Source organism: Mus pahari, chromosome X (genome assembly GCF_900095145.1).
Source record: "Mus pahari chromosome X, PAHARI_EIJ_v1.1, whole genome shotgun sequence".
In the NCBI taxonomy this organism is placed as follows: Eukaryota; Metazoa; Chordata; class Mammalia; order Rodentia; family Muridae; genus Mus; species Mus pahari.
Genome location: NC_034613.1, coordinates 77989954 through 77998560, shown reverse-complemented (window position 1 = coordinate 77998560; position 8607 = coordinate 77989954). Strand labels below are relative to the sequence as shown.

The window sequence follows — 8607 nt, the reverse complement described above, 5'->3', positions numbered from 1 at the left end:
AGAAGTGATGATCAAAACAAGATATCTACAAAAGCTGATGTCAAAGAAAAATAACTAGATCTTTAGGAGAAAGTTAAAAAAATACACACCCTCCAAAACAAATGGCTCTGATTTGATGACAAAGCAACACTTCAGATTCAAAGTCAAAGATTTCTTTTAAACGAAGCTAAATGATGTACACTCAATGCCACATTAATATCCATAATCTTAGGGCTTGAGGTATGGGATTTCTGCTATATACTAAAAATTTACATTTAAAGAATTAAATTTTTGTATAATTCTGGATAGGATGGCATATGAACCTACCTTTGTGTGTGTGGTCAACTAAAGAGAAGCCTTAAGATTGAATTCTTAGAAAGAAAGAGCAGAACATCAGAAATATAGAAATGGTGTTATATTATGTATGTTTTAAAACTGTGGAGAAAAGAGAAGGGCAATGCAAAAATAAATAAATAAATAAATAAATAAAGCTGCAGTAGACTTCGTAGTCAGTGTCTTTAATTTCAGTGCTCAGGGAATGAAGTCCAGTCAATCTCTTAAGTTCAAGACTATCCTGGACAACATAACAAACACCAGGTCACACAATGATACACAGAAATATCTGCTTCAAGTACAACAACAGCAGCAGAAAGCAACAAAGGAAAATAATACACACACACACACACACACACACACACACACACACATACACACACACACTCACCACAAATCTAAAGAGAAAAACCAAAAATTAAGAATCTGTGGTTATATAGAAAAATGTCTTCCATGGGGTAACCAGTAAGGAACAACTTGCAGCTGGATGAGGAAGAATGAGGAAATTCACATTTAATACAATTGGAAAGAAATACTGACTGATAGTATAACCATTTCTATTTACTTCTCATTTTTTTATTATATTCTTGCTTTCTTATTTTTTCCTTTTTATTGGATGTTTTCTATATTTACATTTCAAATGTTACCCCCTTTCCCCTTTCCCCCCAAGACACACCCTATCCCATCTCCCCTCCNCATGCTTCTATGAGGGTGTTCCCTCACCTACCTACCCACTCCTGTCCCCCCTCCCCCTGGCATTCCCCTACACTGAGCCTTCATGGGACCAAGGGCCTCTTCTCCCACTGATGTCTGACAAGGCCATCCTCTGCTACATATGCAGATGGAGCCATGGGCCCTCTATGAATACCCTTTGGTTGGTGGTTTAGTCCCTGGGAGCTTTGGATAGGGGTCTGGTTGTTTGATATTGTTGTTCTTTCTATGGGGTAGCAGACCCCTTCAGCTACTTGTGCCCTTTCTCTAGCTCCTGCATTGGGGACCCAGTGCTCAGTGCAATGTTTGGCTGAGAACATGCACCTCTGTATTTGTCAGGCACTGGCAGAGCCTCTTAGGAGATAGCTATAACAGGCTTCTGTCAGCAAGCATGTCTTGGCATTCACAATAGTGTCTGGGTTTGGTGACTGTATATGAGATGGATCCCCAGGTGGGGCAGTCTCTGGATGGCCTTTCCTTCAGTCTCTGCTACACTCTTTGTCACTGTATTTCCTCCCATGAATATTTTGTTCCCTCTTCTAAAAAGGACTGAAGTATCCATGTTTTAGTTTTCTTTCTTCTTGAGCTTAATGTGGTCTGTGAATTGTATCATGTGTATTCCAAGCCTTTGGGCTAATATACACTTATCATACTGTGTATGTTCTTTTGTGATTGGGTTACCTCACTCAGAATGATATGTTCTATTTCCATGCATTTGCCTAAGAATCTCATGAAGCCCCTGCTTTTCATAGCTTCTCAGAAGAAGAATACAAGTTACATTTACACCCTGTCTTCTGCTATTTTATCCCTCTGTGAAGTATTAAAACTCTAACAATGAACCTGCATATGCTGCCAAGCCTTTTAAGAAATTTTGTCAAAAATATGTGCATGTCATAGGTATTCTATATAACTACCTGGGTCAATCTTTTGTGGAAAGAGCTAATAGACAACTTAAATATTATTTAAAATAAAGCGGGAGGAATAGGGTAACATGATCATTCCTCACAATATTTTATCTTCTATTTATATACTTAAAAAATCTAAACTTGGGCAAAGATGGTCTTACTCATACAGAACATTTTTGGACTGCTCCGAAAACATTAAAACAATTCAGGTTTACATTTCTTTGGATAGGTGACCAATTGAATGGTCCAGGTGCAGTAAGTCACTGTAGCTGAAGCTGTATGTGTTTTTCCCCCAGAGTGCTGAAAAGCTGGTGTGGATACCTGAAAGTCTGTCTCAACCTGTGGAAGATAAAGAGGATCCAAATTTCTACAGTAGCTACACCTAAGAAAAGAAAGAGGATGGAGTCATTGAAACAAAAGAACCAAATCTCCATACTAATGATGACTCAGATTTAAAAAATTAGTTATTTAGGGAAAAGTTGAAATCTCAGAGGAAGGGTCTGACTGTAGAATTGCTATTCTTTGCTATGCTGCCTCTGTTGAATGCATCTGTTACTGCTGAGACACAGGGATTATGTACCTGATGCTCCTGTGTTTAACTGGGAAGAGAATAATTTTTCTATTTATGTTAATGATCCTTAGCTCTTGGGTGCCCCCACAGAGATTCATAGTACGCAAACAAAGACAGTCACATGACAATCTAAGTATTGATGCACAGTGCTTACATGATAAAATATTAACTATTCAGCATTCAAAGTTAGATAAATTCCGGTCTTCCAAAGGTCTTATTTTTTGCCTTATTGAGGAGATTTGTTTTAATGGGTATTCCCACACAGTTAAAACCAAATAATCATCCTGCTTTCAACATTCTGTTTACATTAGTAAATTTAAAAAATCTGTGAAAAAAATGAGACTAAAATTTTGTTTTCAAATTCTAATTCAATTATATCAATTCATAGGGAAATAAATTTATTGACAATAACAGGAAATTGAAGCTAGAAATAAATGTAAATTAACAGAACAACTTTAATGGTGATAAACCTATCAGAAACAAAACAAAGGCATGTCTTAATGCTATACTAAAAAAGGGAAAATCAGAAATAATGTTCAATTTTTTCTATTCTTTATATATTATGGCACTACTTCATAAACTTCTGTATATGCAACCTCACTTTTTTGTTGTTGTTATTTTTGTATTTTAAATATTTTTCCCTATAAATCCATTTGTTATCTGGATCCCATGGTTTATATCATTCTCTCTCTGCTATGCTTTGGAATGATATCATCACTGTTGGTGATGTCTTTACTTTTCCACAAACTTTTATTGATATCATTTGTCACGTTGGAAATGTGTTATTTACTACTGCCACCTCTTAGAAAACAGAATTTCTCAACATACTAAATTCTAAATTCTTTCACTTTTAGCTTATATGTTTCTTTATTATTATTATTTTCTTTATTTACATTTCTTTTTTTTTTTTTGAAACCAGAACATTTATTTTATGACTGATTGAAATCCTCACTATGAACTGGATGCTGCGACAGCTGCCCTCTTGGGTTTGGGTGTTGTTCCCTCACGGAATCCATGTCTGAATCTGCGGTAGACAATCTTTAGGTGCCTCATCCGACCAGTCCCGGTAGTGTTTCGTCTCTTAGCCTTTGCACTCCAGTTATACTTCCTCTTGCGCTGGGCAGGGTAGCCACATTTGCCACAGGTCGACTTCTGAAGGTGGTAGGCCTTGGAGCTGCAGTGGTGGCACAGCTTGTGCATCTTGTTGCGATGCTTACAGAAGGATCACGTTCTTTATTTACATTTCAAATGCTATGAAAGTTCCCTATACCCCACCCCAGCCCCTGCTCTCCTACCCACCCACTCCCACTACTTGGCCCTGGCATTCCCCTGGGCTGGGTCATATAAAGTTTACAAGACCAAGGGGCCTCTCTTCCCAATGATGGCCGATTAGACCATCTTCTGCTACATATGCAGCTAGAGACACNANCTCAGGGGGTACTGGTTAGTTCATATTGTTGTTNCACCTACAGGNTTGCAGCCCCCTTCAGCTCCTTGGGTACTTTCTCTAGCTCCTCCATTGGGGGCCCTCTGTTCCATCCAATAGCTGACTGTGAGCATCCACTTCTGTGTTTGCCAGGCACTGGCTTAGCCTCACAAGTGGCTGCTATATCAGGGTCCCTTCAGCAGAATCTTGCTGGCATGTGCATTAGTATCTGGGTTTGGNGGCTGATGATGGGATGGATTCCNNGATGGGGTAGTCTCTNGATAGTCCATCCTTTCATCTTAGCTCTAAATTTTGTCTCTGTGCCTATATCCTTTCATGGGTATTTTGTTCCTTATTCTAAGGAGGAATGAAGTATCCACATGATGGTCATCCTTCTTGTTTTTCCTGTGTTTTGCAAAATGTATCTTGGGTATTCTAATTTTCTGGGCTAATATCTGTGAGTGCATATCTAGTGACTTCTAGATTGGGTTACCTCACTAAGGATATGTTTCTATTTGAGTTTCATATACAGTTTTATTTTTTCAATAGTGTTTCATGTCTCAAAGCAATTATGGACCTCTGTCTCCCACAGTGTCATTCATATTCTTCTGTACTTTACCCCCTTTTAATAACTGTCAAAAGTTCTGCCTATACTGTTACTTTTAGTTAAAAGCTAGATCATCAATTATGTTCCATTTAGAGCAAGGATATCTCATAGGAACATAATGTGTGTCACATTCTTAATTCATTTTTTTCTGTAAACTGTACTAAGTGAATTAAAAGGGAATGTGAGATTATTTAAAGGTACATTTTACTTTACTGAATTTATCAAAATATTATCGAAATGTAGTCAATATAAAAAAATTATGGAGACATTTTATGTTATTTCATTACCCTTTGTCAGCAACCACTCTATTTTTTACACTGATAGCTCATGTCTGTTCTGTCGAATACTCAGTAGGCACACATGGGCGGTAGCTTGTGGGACAAGTAGACTACTCCACAGACAGAACTGGTAACGTTGAGCAGGCTCAAACCTTAGGGCATCTCAGAATTGAAAATGGATGTAGAGTCAGTTCCCTCCCAAACTACTTGATCTGGAACCCATAACCATGACACCCCACTGAGAGGACCATGACAAAATGTCACATAGCATAAAAACCTGGAGTTCTCCATGCTAATGAGATATCTAGATAAGTCCTAAGTGTTCAGTCAATGAGTTCCCCTTTTTAGGCATTTCTCCTTGCAAAAGATATTTAATGCCTGGTTCACCCAGAGTAAGGTATATGCATTTATGTCCACCATCAAAAAGAAAAAAAGAAGGAAAGAAAGAAAGAAGACAAGAAAAGAAAAGAAAAGAAAAGAAAGGAAAGGAAAAGAAAAGAGAGGAAAAGAAAAGAAAAAGGAAGAAAAGAAGAGAAGAAAGGAAAATAAAAGATGAAAAGAAAAGAGAAGAGAAAAAAAAAAAAAACACTTTGGACAGGCAAGGGCCATCTCCTTCATCAAGGGTTGCTATGGACTGGGAGGCTGTCTCTCTGCCAGCCCCTCTGTACTCTCTGTACTGACTCAGAACCAAAACAGATTCTGGCTTTCATTCTAGGACCAGCCATTTCTTTTCTGCCTGGCACATAGATACCCTGAGGGAAAGCATAGACCTGTGAATCCCATTCCCAACGCCATCAGTGTCTGCATAGAGAGTAGACCAAGAACCACAATGTCCATCTCAGAGGCCATGGTTTCTCACTCAGGGAAACACAGATTAGGACCCCTATCACAGACTGTGATCTGCCTCCCCTGAACAGGCAGTACTCAATCACTCCAGCAGCAAGGCAAACATTCAGCCTGGCAGTAGCTATCATCTGAACTCTCAGGTCTCTGAATTAATGCCATTGGCCTCTCTTATTCCAAGTTTTATTGGAATGAGATGTTAGAGAGTGATTACACTGTAATACTCCAGTGTTACAGAGTTATATTTCTAAATTCCAATCTGACCTTGATATGTCTCCTCATACATTTGTATGTAGCTTATGTGATGTCTGCTACATGAAAACCTGTTTCTTCTAGCTTGCCCTCCTGTCTTTAACATCTCTTCCTCCCCAAGCCTCTACATGCTACCATTGGATTTATCAGTTTTCTTTATGTTTCTGTGATTTTTCAAATGCTTTTGCTAATCTCTAGATCTAGCTTTCTTTCTTTCTTTTGTGTTTCTCCTGAATGTATAAGCACTGCACATTTTTAAAGCATTTTATGATTCCAGTGTTTGGGAAGCTTCAGCAGAAAAATAATAACTTCAAGTCCAGCCTGAGCTATCTACAAAGGCTGTGCTAACCTGGGCTATATTTTGAGAAAGCGACACCCCCCCCCCCAAAAAAAAGGTTAAAAAAGGTGAAAAGGTGATTTCTGAAGTTATTCCTGGACTTCAAATGCACATTTATGCCAATATAACTTTGTTGCTCATTCTATTTATCCATAGTACTTTGTTCATTTTTTAAAATAACCACTTGTAATACTTTACAGAAACCTCCTTTTTTCCATTTGTCTCTAAATTAGACTTTCAAATCTTTGGAGGCCAAGAAAGTGCTTCAATTGTCCTGTTATTCCTTTGGTATATTAATTTTACAGAATAATGTAAAGAAAATACTAAACATCTTCTGCTGAGGAATGTGTCTAAAATATGATATCACAGGATTCATCAGGTATGTTATCAAATATATTATCCACATAGCTATTGGTCTTATCATTTTTTTTTCTACTAAATTAACACACAATTCCTGTAAATTCTACTTACCTTGGCCATAGCCAGGAAATTAAACATGCAGGAAGTCTTCTGAGAATGACTCTAATTACCCTAATGTGCAGTGTATTTATTCCTACAGTATTGTGTATAATGCACTACAAAAACAACTCAGTATCAAACAAAAATGAAAAAAATTAACATAAGAATCTGGAAGGCTAATGTGTCCTGGATTGTACTTTGCTGATATCTTTGAACTTTCTGATCTTTGGTAAACTGCAAGTTATTGAGGTCACTCTACTGATCTTGGTTAGGAACTTCCACATTTTAAAATGTTAGATGATTATTGACTCAAATTAGAAGAGCTTTAGCTAGCAAAATAGGAACAATTTTTGTTCTACACTACATCATGCAATAAGGTATCATAGATAAGAATATTGTGTACAGACTCAAGACTTTCAACCTTATTCTCAAGACTCATATTACATAAAATTTACAAATATTGAAAAGCAAATGACACAGACTCAATAAGGCCAGCATGCCTGGATTAGCTGCTCATCGTTACCTTAAGGGAGTAGAGATTGGGTCCAACTTCAGCCCCTCCTGGTCAATTTTGGCAGGATGGCCAGGGCCAAATCTTGACCCTCCAGAGGGCCAAACCATGCCATTGTTTAGACCCTGGTCAACTCAATTAATTCTAGCATCCCTAATCCCTGCTGTGTCCCCACTAAACTGAGCACCATTTCCACGTTTTACCTGGACGACATGGTAGAGTTGAAAAATTATCAGAAGATCATGGTAGAGGGGTGTGGATGCCTCTGAGATCAGTCAGTCTGGAGGACAGACAAACACGTTCTCTCTCTCTCTTTCTCTCTCTCTCTCTCTCTCTCTCTCTCTCTCTCTCTCTCTCTCTCTCCCCCCCCCATCCAACTACCCACACATACCACACAAACTGCTTCCCCATAGCTGGACTTTATCTTAAAAAAAAAAAAAAAAGAAAAGAAAAAAGAAAGACAGAAAAAAAAACCTAAACACTCACTTTGACCTTATTTATGACTTTATGTGCAAATGTTTTTGCAATATTGATCATATATTTTGACAAATATATTTATAACTATGTATTAAAAGAAAATAAATTGAGTCATTTTAAAATATAAAAAAGAAAATCAAATGACTAAAATCAGTGTTAAAGATCAAAAATAGTTTAGAACAGAGAAAAATGTAAGGATGAATAAAGTAAATCATTAATTCAAAAATTATAACGCACAGAGGAATGAATATAACCAGATCCACTGATGGTTAGAAGACAAGTTACCAAGGTTATCTTAAGTGTTCATTTGGTTTTCATAATGTGTATAATATTTTATTTTAGATCTTTAAGACTAAATAATGATATTTCCTCACAAATTAACATTTTGCAAATATTTGTTTGTTTTTATGTGTATAAATATATGTAGGTGTACCATGTGCATGTGTGGTACTGGAGGAAGTCAGAACAGGACATAAGATCACTTGAAACTTGAGTTACAGAAAGTTTTGAATAAACTTGTGCATACCAGGAACCAAGCTTGAGTTATCTGCAAGAACAGCAAGTATTCTTTTTTTTGGGGGGGGGAGGGTTTCGAGACAGGGTTTTTCTGTGTAACCCTGGCTGTCCTAGAACTCACTTTGTAGACCAGGGTGGCCTTGAATTCAGAAATCTGCCTGCCTCTGCCTCCCGAGTGCTGGGATTAAAGGCATGCGCCACCACGCCTGGCTTGCAGCAAGTATTCTTTATTTATTTATTTATTTATTTATTTATTTATTTATTTATTTATTTAGATATTTTCTTTATTTACATTTATTTATTTATTTAGATATTTTCTTTATTTACATTTCAAAGGCTATCCCGAAAGTCCCCTATACCCTCTCCCCGCCCTGCTCCCCTACCCACCCACTCCCACTTCTT

At 37.4% G+C, this 8607-nt stretch overlaps 1 pseudogene; it reads right to left on the bottom strand.

Moving 5' to 3' along the window:
* Positions 1 to 3433: 3433 nt before the first annotated feature.
* The window catches only part of LOC110314391, a 27737-nt pseudogene continuing 22563 nt past the window's right edge, over positions 3434 to 8607 (bottom strand).